Raw genomic sequence first — 20,712 nt, 5'->3', positions numbered from 1 at the left:
CAATGGAAGAGAGATCTCAAGATTTTCTAAACAATTTTACTTTATTCAATCTTTTCACCCAATCATTTAATAGTGTTCACAACTTCATCTACTCGAAGGAAAAAATCTACAATGTCTTCTTCTTCATTCATCTTTAAACTTTCAAATTGTATTCTATGAGTTTTAAGTTTATCCCTTTTTACCTTATCATCTCCTTCATAGATGCTTTGAAGCTTGTCCCAAACTTATTTAACAAAGTCACACTTCAATACCCTGACAAAAACAATTTATCTATACCGTTCAAAATGTAATTTGTTTGTTTGAAATTATTTACATAAGCCTTGTTCTCATATGCATCTATTGGAGGAATTTTTGGAACTTTATAACCTTCCATAACTAAACACTAAAAACCAACACTAAGAGACATTATACGTGCCTTCATTCTTATCTTCTAGAAATCATACTCTAATCTATCCAATAATGGAACTATAATGGTGTAAGATCCATTTTCACTAACCATGATCCCTTTGAGACCTACCTTCTAGCAGTTAGACTAATTTTGAAGGAACCTTCTTTGATACTAATTGTTGGGATTCAAAATTATTCTTAGAGGGGGGGGGGGTGGTGAATACTTATAATGAAAAATTTTAATTATTTAATTCCATTCAAACATCATAAAACATCAATCTTATAAAATGAACAAGTAACAAAAGCTATATGTGGAAACATTTACGGGAGAAAGCCACTAAAAATATTTATATGAAAGATATTGTAGGAACCAACCTACTATTACATCAATTTATAGGCATCAACCTACTGAGACACCAATCAAATCTGTTACTTTGTAGGATCCAACCTATAGGGGGGAAAATCCCACTCTATTTATATGTAGGCACCAACCTACAAGAGACACCAATCCCCTTTGTTGTTTTGTAGGCAACAACTTACAAGAGACACAAATCCCCTCTATTGCAAAATTTGTAGGCACCAACCTACTTACTTACTTCTTCACAATGTATCTTAGTTTCTTTCGCTTTCACCAAGTTTGCTTGCTACTTTTTTCTTCACCAACTTTTTTAATTGCTTCTACCTTTACCAAGTCTACCTGTTGCTTCTTCCTTCACCATGTCTACTTCTCCTAAAACTTGTTTCTTTTGGTTTTTTCACAAGAATGAATTTTCATAGCATGCCACGTATCCAAATTTGAAAATGTGGTTCTAAAATTTGTATCATGGGTACCTAGAGATATCTTCTCTATCTCATCTAAATTTCACAGTTTGAAACATCTTAGAAAGAAAGTTATAGAAAAAATGATAAGTAACCTGTTTGAAGCATGTTTCATGAGCATTGAGGAACACTAACTTCTTCAAATTGTATCTATAAAATTGTGGCAAAAATGGGTTTGAAATTTCTACCATAGGCACCTTGAGATCTCTACTCTATCTCTTGCAAATTTTAGATTTTGAAACATCATATAAAGAAAGATATAGCAAAAATACCAAGATAACTTGTTTCAAGAAGATTTTACGAGCATTTGGGAAGCCTAAATTCCTTCGACCATATACTTGAAATTATAGTGATTTCTATTAGCACTTTCTTTATATCTTCTCATTGTCAAAATGGTGTGAAGAAAAAGTTGTCTGTTTCTTAAGTGGTTTGGGACATAAGGTATATTTAAAATTTTTGATAAAGGAGATACCATAAGGTTTTGGTTTTGTCAAAAGCCTTATTAAATGATACCTAAGCATCAACCTAAGTTTTACGCCCAACCATATTCTAGTTATCAATTGCAGCTGGTGCTACGAAAATACTGTTCAGTGCTTATAGGTGGCACTATGAAAATATTTTTTAGCACCTACAAGATTACTCTGTTTTTCCCTATTTTAGTCACCTTGTTCAAGCGAAGTTTATGAAAAACTAGAGATGATTTTAAAAAAAGAGGATTTTGTTGGTAACCTAATAATTTATAAAAACCTCCATAATTTTTCTAACATATATCTTGTTTTAAGAGATTCCAATGGATCTTTGAGGCCTATTTTTCCAGATTTTGCAACTTTGTTTTTTCCTGTTTTAGTCACTGTTTTAAAACGTAGTTTCCGAACATACGGAGATGAATTTTGGAAAACCAAGAGAGGTCTTTTGAGGGAACAGACCGATTAACAAAAAATACCTCATGTTTCTAACAAATATCATGGTTTGATATATTCAAATGTATATTTCAAGCTTATTTTTCCATATTTTTCGAAATTTAGTTTCCTATAAAAATGCCAAGTCAATAGCTAAAGGCCACCTTATCAATTTGACTTGGGGATTAGATTTTATCTACCCCTTGATTATTTCAAGAAACAAACTAAGGATGGGTGAAGAGGTTTTTCAGATCTATTTCTTTTGGATCTTAATTATTATTGTAATTAAGACTTTCCATAGTTTGTGGATATGAAACCTTTGTAGTGTTTCTATAAAAAGGTTTATCAAAATGAATGAAGGGTTGGGAATTTGAGAAAGAAACCCTTATTGTTCGTACTCAAGTTTTATTAATCTAAGGTAAAATGCACTCAACTATTTCATATATTATCATTATAATATTCTAATAGTCAGTCTTCTTGGTTTATGTCTCCTTCTTTGTTTTTCCATTGAATGTAACTCTTCATTGTATTTGAATGAAAATATATGATTAATAAATTCATATTTTGATGCTCTTTATCATGCATTCAAATATCACCAATTCCAACTAAACTTAGGCACATAATTCATTTAAGTGGTGCTCTGTTTTAATGGGTTGTTTCTCCCCCTTCTACTATCATATCACAACAATTGAAATCTAGAAGAATATTATATATCTTGCCTCCAAAACTTGTCTATATGCCTGCGCTCAAGATTTTCATATGAATCTGTGCCCAATGAATTTCTACTTCTCTGCCCTACCAATCTTTGAAACCCTACTGAACATAATATCTAGCCACTGTTGAAGTACACAACCAATCTTTGAAGCGAAATTGAAAGATTGAGTTTTCAGAGAGAGCCCTCTCAGGATTGGAGGGGCTAGTATCCATCTATAAGTTTGGTTCAAAGGTTACCTCAGAGATTTCCTTCCACATCCAAGACATTATTGAGTGATAACATATTGGCGCCATTTTTGAGGAGGTGAGAGCTTTAATCAAATATATCATAAGAATGACAACGATCAGATTTGACTTATGATAGTGAACAAAGGTCAAACTCAAAGCAGTTGTGTACCATTCACCTAGAGACTCCATTTTCAAATGATCTAGAGCTCGAAACACGAATGGTGACTCCACTGTCTAATGAATCCAAAGAATAAGTGTAGATCCAGTTTCCTAATTAATCAAGATGACAAGGTATGCTCTAATGAACCATGCACATATACCAGGTTTTCCAAATCTCATTCCATGTATATATTGACAATCATATTTGCCAAATTTTAGAGATCAGAATGGGGATGATGCTGCGCTTCATTTTTTTAAAATTCACATGCATGTATGTATACTTAGGGTTAATTTGCATGAGGATTCCTTGAAGAAAATGTTCATGGTCTCTTTGGAGGAAAATGCAAAGTCATGATATGCAAGGTTGGCACTTGGTAGCTTGTATTCGATTAGAGATTTTCAAATAACATTTTATCAGAAATATAAGAAACATTATCCTTCCTTGCAGCTGGTAAAATTCTTTTGTGCATATTTTGAAAATTTCATTGAATGTCTGGAAAGTGTTTATGGTGATGAAGAGTTTATGGAAAGAGAGATACTGGTGGATTTGAATGAGAATCCTTTTCAACATCATGAACACAAATTAGAGACTAGATGCCTTGATACACATGATCATTTTCAATAAGCAATGTTTTCTCTCTTTCCTGAAAATGAAGCAGATCATAACCGTAGTGTTGCAAATATTCATGAATGAAATCAACAACTCGATGTAGAAACTCATGTTCCTTCTCCTGAGATAGGTAAATATATGAAACCAGTTTGTCAGCTTTTGCATGATAAAAATACAAGTAAGGACAACCAATCAAAGTCTTCTTCATCTCATTTATTCACTGAAATCTTGTCTCATGAAGAAGTATATGAAAATCATATCCCTGAAATTGTTTGCATGGAAATTCTAGGCTGTGAACTAGTTCATGTTGGTATATTTTCACATTTGCAAGAAGATTAGGTGTCAGGAATTGTTTCCCTTCATTATTTTGAAGATCAAAATGATAATATTCAAACAAAGTTACCAAAGTTTAATGAGACAAAATCATAATTGTTTGATAAACAAGGGGATATAATCAATACAAATATAATGATTGTTATATTTGAAGATGCTAAAGAATGTTTGGATATTTTTATAGACAAACCAGTTGTTTCCATTTTCTTTGAGGATGATCTTAAGCATAAAAAAATAGAACAAGGACCAATTATAAATGAAGTTTTTCCTTTTCCTTTGGATCATAAAGACAGGGTGATTTTCCATGTTTTCAAGGATCCTTTTGTCGATATATTGGAATCATTAGAGGAGGTGGGTTTTTTTTTCATCATTACAAGTTTTGAATTAAGGTTTCAAATTGAGTTTTCACAACTTTCACATTTTCCAGTTTTCACCCTGCTGAAACACTGTCAAGAAACCACATTATTTGAGCAGCTACTTGATTGGCTTTACTAACACTTTTGTATTACCCGATTTCAACGATTTTTAGTGATTAGAGTAGGGTTGGTTGTACTTGAATAAGCTCATAAGTTTTAGCATTTACTTTTCAGTAGTATACTTATTTCACTTTCAGTTGCAGTTAAGTTTTAGTTCAACATTAGGATTCTAGTTTGTACAAAGGATGCCAACTTCAAATTTTTGTTTTTAGAAGAGGTTTTGGTTTCAGAGTTCAGTAAATAAGCAACTTACAGGTCTAGAAAACAACAAGTCACAAAATGAGTTGGTTTCAAAGTTCAAGAATTGTGTGGATAAGGAACTAGTATATCGATTATTTGCTACATCACAGGGAGGACAACATCCCTATTGGAGCTAGTTGTTAGCACTTTGTTTATATATTCACATAGTCAAAATGGTGTGAAGAAAAATTTGACTATTTCTTAAGAGGTTTGGGACATAAGGTATATTTAATTTTTTTTTATAAAGGAGATACCATAAGGGTTTGGGTTTGTCAAAATAATTATTAAATGATACCTAAGCATAAACCTAAGTTTTACACCCAACTTCCTTGTAATTATTTATTATAGGTGGCACTACAAAATATTTTTAGCACCTACAAGATTACTTCGTTTTTCCCTGTTTTAGTCACCTTATTCAAGCAATGTTTCCAACCATATGGAGATGAAATTTTAAAAACAAAAAGATTATTTTGTTGGTAACATACCCATTTAGAAAAAAAACCCTTAGTTTTCTAACATATATCATGTTTTGAGATATTCAAATGGATCTTTGAGGCCTATTTCTCTAGATTTTGCAATTATGTTTTTTCCTATTTTAGCCACTTTTTCAAAATGCAGTTTATGAACATATGGAGATGAATTTTGGAAAAAAAAATAAAGACGTTTTTGGAGGGAAAAAAACAATTAACAAAAACTTCCCTCTATTTTCTAACACCTATCATGGTTTGATATATTCGGATGTATATTTGAGGCCTATTTTTCCATATTTTTGAAATTCTATTTCCTATAAAAATGCCAAGTAAACAACTAAAGGCCACCTCATCAAATTAGACTTGGGGATTATATATTACTTGCTCATTGATTATTTAAATAAAAAAACTAAAAATGGGTGAATATGTTTTTCATATCCATTTCTTTTGGATCTTGATGATTATTTTAACTAAGACTTTCGACAGTTTGTGGATCTGAAACCTATGTAGTGTTTATATAAAAAGGTTTATGAAAACGAATGAAGGTTTGGGACTTTGAGAAAGAAACCCTTACTGTTTGTACTCAAGTTTTATTAATCTAAGGAAAAAGGCACTCAACTGTTTCAGAGATTCTCGTTATGATATTCTAATAGTTAGTTTTCTTGGTTTATGTCTCCTTCTTTGTTTTTCCATTGAATGTAAATATTCGTTGTATTTGAATTAAAGTATATGATTAAGAAATTTGTCTTTAGATTTTCTTTATCAGGTATTCAAATATCACCAATTCCAACTAAAGTTAACCACGAAATTCATTTAATTGGTGCTATGTTTTAATGGGTTGTTTTTCCCCTTCTATTATCATCTCACAACAATTGAATCTAGAAGAATATTATATATCTTGTATCTGAAACTTGAATCTTATATGCCCGAGCTCAATATTTCATATGAATCCATGCCCAATGGATTTCTACTTCTCTTCCCTACCACAATATTTTGAAACCCTACTGAACATAAGATGTAGCCACTGTTGAAGTACACAACTAGTCTTTAAAGTGACATTGGATTCAGATTGAGTTGTTAGAGAGCGCCCTCTCTGGAGTGGAGGGGTTAGCCTCCATATACAAGTTTGGTTAAAAGCATACCTTAGAGATTTCCTTTCACATCGAGGACATTTTTGAGTGATAACAATTTCAATGTCTAAAAATTCAACCACACATACATGAATATCTTCAATCTATATCCTCCTAGTTTCATGGTCTGAAACATCCTAGAATAAAATTTATAGTGAAAATTCCCAGCTGACCTATTTGAAGAAGATTTAAGGAGCATTTAGAAGCCTACCTTCCTTTAGTCACATCTTTTAAATTATAGAAAATTAAGGTCTGAAATTAGAACAACAAGTACACTAATAACTTATTTATAGATCCTCCAAGTTCTATGGTATAAGACATCACAAATGAAAATATATAATGAAATTTCCAAGATGAATCATTCACTCCACAAATCACATTTTGGCTTTCACTTTTAGACTCCAAGAATCATCCCAAAAGTTATTCTTCAACACCACTTGAAACCTCATATTTGTTCTTCAATGAATCGTTGTTCAAATGAACTCATATGCCCTTTATTTATAGTGTTTTTACATTCACTTATGTGGCTGAATTGTAAAACTGTTTGGGTTGTCCTATTTGTACTTTGGATGTGTTATCCTGATGAAATATTTCATATATCCTCATTCCTATGGAGTTAGAGGGAGTGTCATATACTGTTGAAAATTTCTCGGAATAAGCTATCCAATCATATATATATGCTTACATATGAGTTAGGTAATTGGAATAAAAATACATTTAAATATAGGGTATCCAAATGGGGCATTAAAAATCCATTTTTTTTTTCCAACAATATTAATTTCACAATCTTTATATTGGACATAACTAGGCTCCCCTTGTATTTTCCATCAACAACAACATTTCCAACATAGAATCCAAAAGTACAAAGGATGAATTCTTAAATGTTTCCTCCACATTTCATGTTTCACACTTCAGAAACAAATTTATTTAATCAATCTACTAAACTAAAAAATTATTCATTTTAGGATGTTTTGATTTATTTCTATCCAAATGAACACACATGCTTCTTCAACACCCTAAAAATTATATTTCAAATTTCTTAATGTCCCTAGAACATTCTCTATCGATATTGTTGTATTTCCACTTTAAACTAAAAATGGCATTGTTACGAAAGAACCCAAAAAACTACCAAATTGAACAAAATTAGAAATCAAGATAGACTAACTTAGAAAGGTGCACCCAATGATATGATGTAGGATAATCTGCGTCCAAGTAAGTTATCCAACATGAATTTTTTTATTAATGAAGAATAACAAAGTTTTTTCTTCAAATATTGTAGAGTTTACAAATGAAGCCATATAATGAAGTGAAAAGGGTTTGTAGATATTCGAATAGAAAACCTATAATATCTTTTAGAATTTGATTTGGGTTTGTACTCAAACCTCAACAATAATTTTAGTGATATTAATTTCTTGCATGTCTTAAAAAAGGAAAATTAAGGAAAATAACTATTTGAAACAACTTATATTTTTGAATTGTTGATTGATTGGGGAATCCAGTATAATATTTTTGTTAAAAATTTTGTGGACTCCCACCTTATAAGTATATATATTTTTCTAGCATTCATTTTACTAGGGAATTCATTCATTTTTCTATGCACTCAAGGTCAATTTTCACCCTCTAAAAAAATGTCCATTTTGTGATGTTTTTGTACATTAATAATATTTTGAAAATTAAAAAAATAGCAACGTAGAAAGTTGTGCATGTCCCAAGGAAGATTCATTATATGAGATCACCCAATTAGGAATTGTACGAAATCTTAGGTTGTGAATTTTGTGGAACTAGTGAAATTGAGTCAAATTAGGTTTGTGTTATATTAATATATTTATGGTGAGAAGATGGTAACAATTTCGATGAACATGGGACATGGTATTTCTATGAATTGTAAAACACATCAACCATTTACCATTGGATTCCATGTGCTATGATTTTGCACAAATTGTTGTGCATTTCGTTAAGCCAAATTAAGCATATTGTACCCTATTTTTAGTAGAAATAGTGAAAATTTATCAAATATGATCAAAGTTAAAACAATCACGATGATTTATGAGGTCATGATTAATTGATTTAATGTTTTTGGGTATATGAACCAATTTCTATGTATATGAATAATGTATCTCATAATTAGGAGGGTTTTCTTACCATAGGTTAAAGAAGTTTAATTTTCCATGCAAGGGATTAGGTTGATGCTTGGTATAAATTATTACATGAACATTGTATATATTCATAATCACTTTTGATGAGAAATAGGGAGATGAGATCAAAGAGTAACAACTAAATATTAGAGATATAATTTGATGGAAGAAACCACATTCTCAAAGTTTGAGAATTTGAAATTCAAATTGCAAATAAGATGTTGGTCATAAGCATGGAGTTTTTTTTTCTTTTTTCTTTTGTGGATGAGGATTGCAAAGAGGAAAATCATGGCTATTATAATAAATGCCTCAAGTATATATTAGCATAAAACATTGTTTGAATATTTTTTATTGCAAATAAGTGTGAGTGCAAACTATTTTGTTAATATTTAAATAGGAATTGTGAGAAATATGTTTCCTTTTAGTCTATAATTTATATCTATGGACCTGTTGATGGTGCTAGACTCGCCAACATGTAAGGGGATCTCCTCGGTAAGAATTCCCAATTAGACCTTAGACTGTTTGGTGCAGGAGTCCCAACAGTGGGTCGTAAGGTAATTCCTTGATCGTGATGTCGCACAGAGGCAAGTAAGATAACTTTGTCAGTAGCAAGGGTTTGACCGCTGCAGTGAGTCAAGCAAGGTGTATGAGACATTCTAACGTAGGTGGGTTGAGATGAGGGTGAAGGTGAGTTCTATGTTGAAAGGGATCAGTCCCAACTCGGTTAGGAACACACAACACAGAGGACATACATAGCTTTCGGTGGAGCGTTCCACTCGGATGCGGTAGTCACAACATAAAAGATAAGATAACGCGTACAACACTCACGGATTAGTTTGAATTAGTGCAACGGTTATTACAGTAAGGTTCATGTGAAAGGCCTATCTGATGTCCGATAGAGTAGTTGACACAGACAAGACAACATTAATAGCATATACAACACATCTCCATTAATAGATTATGCATTACAACAAATGAATTAGTTCAGATGTAGAACACAGGTTAAAGAAACAAGCATTACAAGTCTTAAAAATTAGTCTTACAACAGATACAATACATGTATGAAAATGATTTGGTTCTCATTATATAAAGAAGTGTAAGTTCCAATCATACAATACATCCATGTAAACCCGCTAGCCCCAACAGTGGAACGTTACAGCCACATATGCCTGCCCCTCCAAAGAGATGAACTAGCTCTGTGCAGTGGAGAAGCCAAGGTGCATTACAATACTATCCAAGCTCTTTCCAAGATAGTCTTATTAGAAGCTTAGCTGACCAAAAGCATCTACAATGAGTTATGAGGGACTATTTATAGTAAAGGGTGGGATGACCATTGACATTCCCCTTTGTGACAGTTCAACTACCCTCATGACTCTTCACCTACTCTATGACTGTTACATCCAACTATTGACACTTGACTTACACTTGACATGACTCAACGTTACAATGCACATGTACTCATGTGAGACAACATGGCTTGAGCAAGCCTTACAAGACATCATTGACAATCGGTCCACTATGGTGAGACCAACTCTTTGACATGCTTGTGATGGTGAAGGTGGTGAGATGATGCCAATCTTAGTCGTCCGTGATGGTGTGCATGCACCTCGTGGTGACATCTTGCTGAAGTGAACCCTTGCCTCCGTTGCAATCGGTGCATTGGTTTGGCCCCCTTTCATCTAACTCATCTGCTAACATGTGCATGGTCTTCTTAGGTACGGCTGAACCGACAACACACTGATGCATAGTGTCTGTGTTGATCTTCAAGTGTGTGCTGGTGGTCCTGCACATCAACTTGCTAAAGTACATGTTCAGCTCCAGTTGGACTTGCTTCTTTTCTTCACCTTGGTGAGTGCGTTGAATGGGTTGGATTGCATGCGTGTGCACAATGACATACATGCTTATGAATCCCTTACAAGTGATCAAGAACACTGCTCACCATGTCTACTCCGTGTCAGCTACTGGGATGGATCTTTAACTTGTATGGGCATAGTTTCATACGTGAGTGCATGTTGAATCCAGTGCTATTTCTGTTCCTACTACAACTCATTCGTCTGTATGTTCAACTTCATGTTCTTCCTGAGTTACTGATTCAACACATCCAACTACTTCTCTGTTCCATTCTATGTCTTCGCGCGATCTTCCTGTTGCGCAGTCACCTCATATCCTAGGTATCCAAAGTCACTTTCATTATCAGTGGATCTACTTGATCTTGCAACTTCATTGTGCCTCTGTGTTGTCAACAACCTTCCTCTTGCATTCATTACATCCGCTACATTCACTGCTTCGCTATTTTCACTACATTCTCTATATTCGCTGCATTCGGTATGTTGCGTTCAGTTATTGTTCATGATGCTGCTTGCTGTGATATCTTGATGTTATTGTCTACGAACAACTTGATATCTTTGTGAATAGGCAAGCTCATAGACATTTGATTTATTGCATCTCTAGGTGTGCTCTGAATGGTGTCTTCGACTCTGCTCTCTTGGAAACCATTGTACCTGCACCACTGAGAGGAAGATGAACACCTGCAATACCTGGAGACATGGAAACACTCATGGCAAGAAATCTGTTAGTCGAAAACCAAAATGAACTTGAGAATTGACTTGCAACATACTTGTGTGACTCATCATGAATGTTGCGCAATTTCTTCCAGGAGGTTGGGAGAATGATTGCCAAGACTGCACAAGGCATAGTCTGGGCTGCTGGGAGACTGAATAACTGTTGAAATTGCGCAGCACACAGTCCAGTCTAGCTACTAACTGCTGGGATTGCGCAATGCACAATCTTAGTTGACAATGAATGTAGACTTAGTGACTGCATTATGTAATTTTATTGGCCAGTAGTCACTATCCCTTAGGATTGTGCAAAGCAGGTTTGGGGAAAAGCTATTGTGTAGAAATGAAAATTTATGGGGAGGAAGGCAGAGCCTTCCCTCTCAGGATTATGCAATACTGTCTTGGTGAGGCTCTTGGTGAGGCAGAGTCCGGGCCGAGGTTGGCCAGACTCACTGACGGGAAATTGAAAGTGACTGTGAGTGTGAATGCATGCTGATATTGAGTGTAAGCATAAGTGAATGATCATGCATACAAATAGTGAATGACAAATTCAGAAAATAGAACAACATGCATGTGGGTGAGGCGAGTCACCGAATCAACGACCATTCGCGAAAAACAATTTCATGCATGCGACAACAGTGAGATGTTGATGAAAATTGAAACGATGCTAGGACAAGCTAATATACATGCAAATGATAGCAAGCATTCAAAGAAATCAAGAAAAAAATACTCTTACAAGAGAAAACACAAAAGCGACAGAAATGCAACACAAGGAATGGGAAGCAGGCTTTCCCAAAAACAACTGAGCTGAATGTGCCGACTACTCCTAGATGTGATGTGTGATGTTAGAGCTACAAGGTTGATGTGAGGAATGAGATCTGCAGCGTCGGGTTGATGAGTTTTGATAACATCAAGGTTGTGACGTGCATGCCTCAAATCTAGGGAAATCGACACTTGGTGGGAGGTTTCTGAAATGATCCTTGCATCTAACCTCCAACTGCTAAACATAGATCCTTGGAGCAAGGGATGACTTTACATGTTTCCTTGGGAGAAGAAACCCATGCATGCAAGTCCTTTTTTCTCAGTCCCGGATGGAACCGATCAACTCAGCTGCACATGTGAGAAGCTATTCGACTGCTTGAAAGGAATCCACATTTATGGCTGGGAGTTGGGCTGACTACCCAAAATATTTGCACAAATTTTGGGTAGAGCAGCTGATTGCTGCCCAGATTTACACAAATTCTAGGTTGAGCAGCCCTACTGGGGAAAATTGCGTAATTCCTGCTAGGAGTGTTAACTGGAAAAATTGCGCAATCTTGGAGCTAATCAGCCTGCTAGACATGATTGCACAATTTATGGAGGGAAGGCTGGTTTCCCTCCAAAAATGCACAATTTTCTTAGGGAAGCTGCTTAGTCTGCAGTTGGACCAACTCTGAGTGAACAACTTATGAGGGGAATGCATCAGGTTGTGATTGCCAGACTGCCTTTGTGCAAGAAAAACATTGAAGCTTGTGAAATTGACGAAGCAAGGCAAGCTGCTGTGAAGGTTGGAAGGGAGGCTCCAAAACAAAGCTAAGGAAAAATTTTGGAGGGTGATTGTAGCCACTGCAACACTTGGTGACACACTGGTAGAACTCCAGCTCTTTGAATGGACTTTGTTCATGAAATGCAAGTCTAACACCTCTGGAAGTATTGTTGAGTTCTCAGTTCGTCTTGGATTTACACTAGCATGATTGTAAGATGTAGCATCTACCATGCCCTTGGTCTATTGACATACATTCCAAGCCAAGGTAACACATTTGTTTCAATTGGGGCTGAGGGGTATATTGGTGCACAAGCAGTATATTCGTCAGAGTCTTAGTCTCATCTCTAGTGTTGCTCCATTGCCAGTAGGCCTAGACAGTACCCCGGTGGAGTCACATAGGAACACAACCATGGCTTTGGTGCCAGCGAGCCTGGTTAGTACCCTGGTGGAGTTACTTGCATCAACTCCCTACGCAAGAATCCTCTCTCTTCATTCACCTTATTCATTTTTCATTTTGAATTTTTTTACCTTTTCATTTTTTCAACTGTGCATAACATTTATTCATTTTAGAGGCAGAAGAGGGATCTTGACTTATTGAGAGGAAAATAGGTTGTTCCAGCAGAGAAGTAGTTTATTATATCTATGATGTGCCTGTTAAGGTTTTCCCCCTCACCTTACTCTACTTGAATGAGATGACAAGGGTTAACCCGAAAAAAAACGACTAGAGAAGGTGACACTAGTTAGCGTGAAAGCATGGTGTTTTCACCAAGGTTCACTTCGAACAATATGTATTTTCCTTCGACGTATCATGGAATAAAATTAACAAGTTCTTCATACAGAGGCAGGTTGACAGATAACTAAGTAGTGGTTGCTACACAAGCCCTCTTGTACTTTACCCAGTTTGTTTTAAGAGACATACATGGTTTCATGCGAAACTAACCTATGAAAAAAACAAATGAACTAACAATCAACAAAGGAAAGAAAAAGTGGAAGAAAAAGTGAAAGTGAAGCGAGTAAGAAAACAAGCAAGAAGAAAAAAAACAAACAAATGAAGCAAGCACTACTCCTACTCCTAAGCTAACAATGCATGGGTCATCTCACGTGAAGTGATACTTCTGATGCAGCCATTGGCGCATTGGTTGACCCATGTTGGTGAAGGCATGGTTCGCGAACAAGATGGCTGTGCGAACCAGAAAACAAGAAAGATGTAACAGTGAAGACAAACACACTCTGAGCTTATAAGTGACCATAGAAAAAAGATGAGTGAAAGTGCATGACATGCATTCTGTGGTGCTGCCATGATGTTGTGCTACACCGCATGAAGATGTTGAGTGTATGCATTCTCTTGACTGTGACATGCAAGCAAACGTGAGGAAGGTACACCACTTTTGTTGTGCATGTGTGCTTGCTGTGTAAGATTCCTCCAATGCATGAGCGATGGGATTGTGTAGTTCGAGTGGAGGAAGTGAAATTTGGGTGTCTGGTTGATCTTCAATGCGAAGCAGAGAGTGATGAGGAGCCTCAAGTGTTTCAACAATTTCCTGACCGGAAGTGAAACCAAACTTAGGGCAGGGAGGGCCTGACATAACCATCATCTTGGGCTGAAGTGCCTTGATAGTCTAGGTAGTTTTGACTTTGTTGACATATAGATCATTGTAGACCAGTGTTTTGGATAGATTAAAAACGGTTGAATCAACATCGTGATCAGATGAGGAAGTGAATAGATCACGACAACCAAGATCAGAAAATTCAAGATGTTTGTTGGCATCCTCATGATTTGATGAATCGGGTAGAGGGGTAGATGAGAAGCAAATATGTTCACCCTTTGTGTTTTCAAGAAAGATAAATGACAGATTGAACGAATTTTTTGAGGAAGATGTGTCCTCTCCGTACTATAATGACATACTGACATCCGAGGTGTCCTGTGAATTATCAGAAGTATAAGTATTCGGAAATGAGTTTTTACAGGATAAATCAGTAGTGGCAACATCACAAGGGATGTCAGGATGAAGTAGATGAAGTGCAGCTTGAAGGGAGTCATCCTTCACCACAGCCTATTCTTTAGATTCCCACACACAGTCATCATGAATGATGGCACAGGTTGGCTACATAAAACCCACTCCGTAAACAACTTGATCCTCGTTCACAACAAGTGAGGAGTCTGGAGTGGAAGAACACAAGATAGTACAATCCGGAGGATCAATAGAATGCAAGGACGAAGGTTGAGAGAACGAGTCCACATGATAGCCAATAGGCTTGCAAGCCAAATCTGTGCAAATCTAAAGAGCAGGTGGGGTGGGAGAGTGTGACAGTTCAACAGAGGCATGTGCATGATCTCCCACATCAATCCATGGTGGCGGAGCTGTTTGATGAGGTGAAGGTGGAAAGTCACTTGTGACAGCAACTGTTCCTGCCTGTGATCGTGCAACTCCATCACCGAAGTGTGCTAAGTAGGGCTCAGATATGTGAAGAAGATACTCAAATCTTCCATCAAGAAATTCCTAATCAATATCATCATTCAAGAATCGATACGCAAGATTACAAAAGCATGTGTGAAACTGTTCAATGGATTCATCGGGTGGTTTTCATAATTTCATGATTTCTTTGTTGAGTGCTTTATGGTTAAAGTGATTGAAAGCACGATCTATCTCTGCGATCAGATGAGCAAGATAATGAATATATTTTTTGGGCAGGGTGGCACACTAGTGCATTGGGTGCCCTTGAAGCTTGTAGATGAACAACATGCAACTCATGTATTCTTCAAAGAATCCATGTCTTTCGCATGAGCGTACAATGCTGACCGCGTGCCTTACCAAGGCTAAGTAGCCTACACCATCAAATGTCTTATGAGACAAGTTATCCGAGAGTCTTTTCAAGATGATGAAATTGTTTCCATAAGACATACATTACAGAAGAGCAACTCGATAGTTAACCATGATAGATGTGTAGAGATTCAAAACAGATGTGAGGACTCAGCTTGTCATTTGACCCTCCTTCTAGCACCAAAATGTTGGCAGTGCTGGACTTGCCAACATGTAAGGGGATCTCCCCTGTAATAATTTCCAATTAGACCTCAGACCGTTTAGTGTAGGAGTCCCTGTAGTGGGTCGTAAGGTAATGCCTTGACCGCGATGTCGCATAGAGGCAAGTAAGATAACTATGTTAGTAGCAAGGGTGTGACTGCTGCAGTGAGTCAAGGAAGGTGTATGAGAGGTTCTAACACATGTGGGTTGAGATGAGGGTGAAGGTGAGTTTTAGCTTGAATGGGATCAATCCCAACTCGGCTAGGAACACACAACACATAGGACATACACAACTTCAGGCAGAGCAGTCCACTCGGATGTGGTAGTCACAACATACAAGGTAAGATAAAACGTACAACACTCATGGATTAGTCCAAACGAGTGAAACGATTGTTACAACAAGGTTCATGTGAAAGGCCTGTCTAATGTTTGGTAGAGTAGTCGGCATGGACGAGACAACATTAACATCATATATGACACATTTCCATTAATAGATTATGCATTACAACAAATGAATCAGTATAGATGTAGAAAAAGTGTTAAAGATCAGTCTTACAACAGATACAATACATGTGTGAAAACAGGTTGGCTCATATTATATAAAGAAGTGTACATTCCAATCATACAATACATCCATGTAAACTCTCTAGCCTCAATAGTGGAATGTTACAGACACATCCACCTGCTCCTACAAAGAGATGAACTAGCTCTGTGTAGTGGAGAAGCCAAGGCGTGTTACAATACTGTCCAAGCTCTTTCCAAGATAGTCTTATCAGAAGCTTGGCTGACCAAAAGCCTCTACAATGAGTTATGAGGGACTATTTATAGCAAAGGGTGGGGTGACCCTTGACATTCCCCTTTGTGACAATTCAACTACCCTCATGACTCTTCACCTACTCTATGACTATTACATCCAACTATTGACACTTGACTTACACTTGACATGACTCAACGTGACAATGCACATGTACTCATGTGAGACAACATGGCTTGAGAAAGCCTTGCAAGACATCATTGACACTCGATTTTCTGTGGTGAGACCAACTCTTTGACATGCTTGTGATGGTGAATGTGGTGAGATGCTGCCAAGCTTGGTCATCCATGATGGTGTGCATGCACCTCGTGGTGACATCTTACTGAAGGGAACTCTTGCCTCCGTTACAACTGGTGCATTGGTTTGGCCCCCTTTCATCCAACTCACTTGCTAACATGCATATGGTCTTCTTGGATGTGGCTAAAATGGAAACACAGTGATGCATAGTGTCCGTGCTGATCTTCAAGTGTGTTCTGGTGGTCATGCACATAAAATTGCCGAAGTACATGTTTAGCTCCAGTTGGAATTTCTTCTTTTCTTTGGCTTGGTGAGTGTGTTGAATGGGTGGGATTGCATGCGTCTGCATAATGACATGCATGCTGCTGAATCCCTTGCAAGCAATCAACAACACTGCTCACTATGTCTACTTCGTGTCATATGCTGGGATGGATATTTAACTTGTATGGGTGCAGTTTCATACGTGAGTGCATGTTGCGCCCACTGCTGTTCCTATTCCTGCTGCAACTTATTCTTCTGTCTGTGCAGCTTCATGTTCTTCCTGAGTTGCTACTTCAGCACATGAAACTCCTTCTCTGTTCCATTCTCTGTCTTCGCGCGATCTTCATGTCACGCTGTCACCTCATATCCTAGGTCTCCAAAGTTGCTTTCATTATAAGTGGATTTTCTTGATCTTGCAACTTTGTTCCGCCTCTGTGTTTCCAACAACCTTCCTCTTGCATTCATTACATCCACTGCATTTGCTGTATTCACTGCATTTGATATGCTGCCGTCAGCTACTGTTCATGATGCTACTTGCTGTGATATCTTGATGTTCATGTCTTCAAAAAACTTGATATCTTCGTGAATAGGAAAGCTCATAGACATTTGATTGACTACAACTTCAGGTGTGCTCTAAACGATGTCTTCGACTCTTCTCTCTTAGAAACCATTTTACTTGCACCGCTAAGAGGCAAATGAACACTTACAATACATGGAGACACGGAAACACTCATGACAAGCAATATTTCAGTCGAAAACCAAAATGAACTTGAGAATTGACATGCAACATACTTGTGTGACTGATCATGAAGGTTGCGGAATTTCGGCTGGGAGGTCTAGAGTCCGACTGGCAAGACTGCACAAGACACATTCTAGGATGCTAGTAGACTGAATAACTTCTAGAACTACACAATGCACAGTACAGTGTGGCTGCTGACTGCTAGAATTGCACAATGCGTAATCCTATCTGGCAATGGCTGTAGGCTCAGTGACTGCATTGTGCAATTTTATTTTCCAGCAATCACTATCCTTAAGGATTGTGCAAAGTAGGCATGGGGAGTAGTTTATGGGCAAAAATGCACATTTCTAGGGAGGAAGGCAGAGCCTTCCCTCTCAGGATTGTACAATGCTATCTTGGTGAGGCAGAGTCTAGGCCGAGGTTGGCCAGACTTGCCGACGGGAAACTGAAAGTGACTGTGAGTGCGAATGCATGCTGATACTAAGTGTAAGCATAAGTGGCTGATCATGCATGCAAATGGTGAGTGACAGATTCAGAAAATGGAACATCATGCATGTGGGTGAGGTGAGTCTCCAAATCGGTGACCGTTCACGAAAAATAGTTTCATGCATGAGACAATAGTGAGATGTTGATGAAAAATGAAATGGTGCTAGGACAAGATAGTATACATGAAAATGACAACAAGATTTCAAAGAAATCAAGAAAACAATACTCATACAAACAAAAACACAAAAAGTGACATAAATGTAACACAAGGCATGGGAAGCAGGCTTACCCCAAAACAACTGAGCTGAATGTGCCGATTGCTCCTAGATGTGATGTGGGATGCCAGAGATGCAAGGTTGATGTGAGGAATGATCTATGAAACATCTAGTTGATGAGTTCTGATAACATCGAGGTTATGACGCACATGCCACAAATCTAGGGAAAGTGACACTTGGTGGGAGGTTTCTGAAATGATCCTCGCATGCAACCTCCAATTGCTAAATATAGATCCATGAAACAAGGGATGCCTTTGCATGCTACCTTGGGAGAAGTAGCCCATACATGCAAGTTTGTTTTGCTCGGTCCCAGAGGGAACCAGTCAACTCATCTACACATGTGAGAGGCTGTTCTAATGCTTGAAATAAATGCACATTTCTGGTTGGGAGCTCGGCTGACTACCAAGGAGATTTGTGCAAATTCTGGGCAGATTAGCTAACTTCTACCCAGGTTTGCAAACATTTTGGGCTGAGCAGCCTTGCTGGTGAAAATTGCACAATTCCTGCTGGGAGTTTTGACTGGAAGAATCACGCAATCTTGGAGCCCAATAGGCTGCCATAAAGGATTGCACAATTTATGGAGGGAAGGCTAGTTTCCCTCCAAAAATGCGCAATATTCTTAGGGAAGTTTCTCAGCCTGCAGCTGGACCAAGTCTGGGTGAACAACCTGTGAGGGGAATGCATCAGGCTGTGATCGACATGCTGCCTTTGTGCAAGAAAAACACTGAAGCTTGTGAACTTGACTAAGTAAGGAAAGATGCTATAAAGGTTGGAAGGGAGGCTCCAAAACAACGCTAAGGAAATATTTTGGAGGGTGGTTGTAGCCTCTACAAAACTTGGCGACACATTGGTAGAACTCCAGCTCTCTGAATGGACCTTGTTCGTGAAAAGCAAGTCTAACACCTCCAGAAGTATTGTTCAGTTCTCAACTTGTCTTAGCTTTACACTAGCTTGATTGTAAGATGTAGCATCTACGAAGCCCTTGGTCGATTGACACACATTCCAAGCCAAGGCAACATAGTTGCTTCGGTTGAGGGGTATATCGGTGCATAAGCAGTATAGTTGTCAGAGTCTTAGTCTCATCTTTGGTGTTGCTCCACTGCCAGCAGGCCTGGACAGTACCTTGGTGGAGTCACATAGGAACACAAGCATGGCTCCACTACCAGTGACCCTGGTCAGTACCCAGGCGGAGTTACTTGCATCACCTCCCTATGCAGGAAGAATTTCTCTTCTTTCACCTTATTCATTTTTCATTTTGATTTCTTTTACCTTTTCATTTTTTCAATTGTGCATAGCACTTATTCATTTCAGAGGCAGAAGAGGGATCCTGACTTATTGAGAGCAGAAGAGGTTGTTCCAACAGAGAAGTAGTTTATTGTATCTTTGACGTGCCTGTTAAGGTTTTCCCCCTCACCTTACTCTACTTGACTGAGATGACAAGGGTTAACCCAAAAACAACCAACTAGAGAAGGTGACACTAGTTAGCACGTAGGCGTGGTGTTTTCACCAAGGTTCACTTCGAACAATACATATTTTCCTTCGATGTATCATGGACTAAAAGTAACAAGTTCTTCATACAGAGGCATGATGAGAGATAACCAAGTAGTGATAGCTACACAAGCCCTTTTGTACTTTACCCAACTTGTTTTAAGAGTCATACATGGTTTCACGTGAAATTAACCTACGAACAAAACAAATGAACTAACAATCAACAAAGCAAAGTAAAATCAGAAGCAAAAGTGAAAGCGAAGCAAGTAAGCAAACACACAAGCAGACAAACAAACAAACAAACAAAGCAAGCAATACTCCTACTCCTAAGCTAACAGTGCATGGGTCATCTCACGTGAGGTGATACTTCCAATGCAGCCACCGACGCATTCGTTGACCCATGTTGGTGAAGGCATGGTTTGCGAACAAGACAGCTGTGTGAACCAACAAACAAGAAAGATGTAACAATGAAGACAAACACACTCCGAGCTTATAAGTGACCACATAACAAAGATGAGTGAAAGCGAATGACATGCATTCTGTGGTGCTGCCATGCTGTTGTGCTACATTACATGAAAATGTTGAGTGTATGCATTCTCTTGACTATGACATGCAAGCAAATGTGAGAAAGGTAGACCACTTGTGTTGCACATGTGTGCTTGCTGTGTAAGATTCCTCCAATGCATGAGCGATGGGATCGTGTAGT

This window comes from Pinus tabuliformis, chromosome 8 (assembly GCF_031772625.1).
Source record: "Pinus tabuliformis cultivar Carrire ecotype Pingquan chromosome 8, CPIR1, whole genome shotgun sequence".
NCBI lineage: Eukaryota > Viridiplantae > Streptophyta > Pinopsida > Pinales > Pinaceae > Pinus > Pinus tabuliformis.
Note: the sequence above shows the minus strand (reverse complement) of the source record.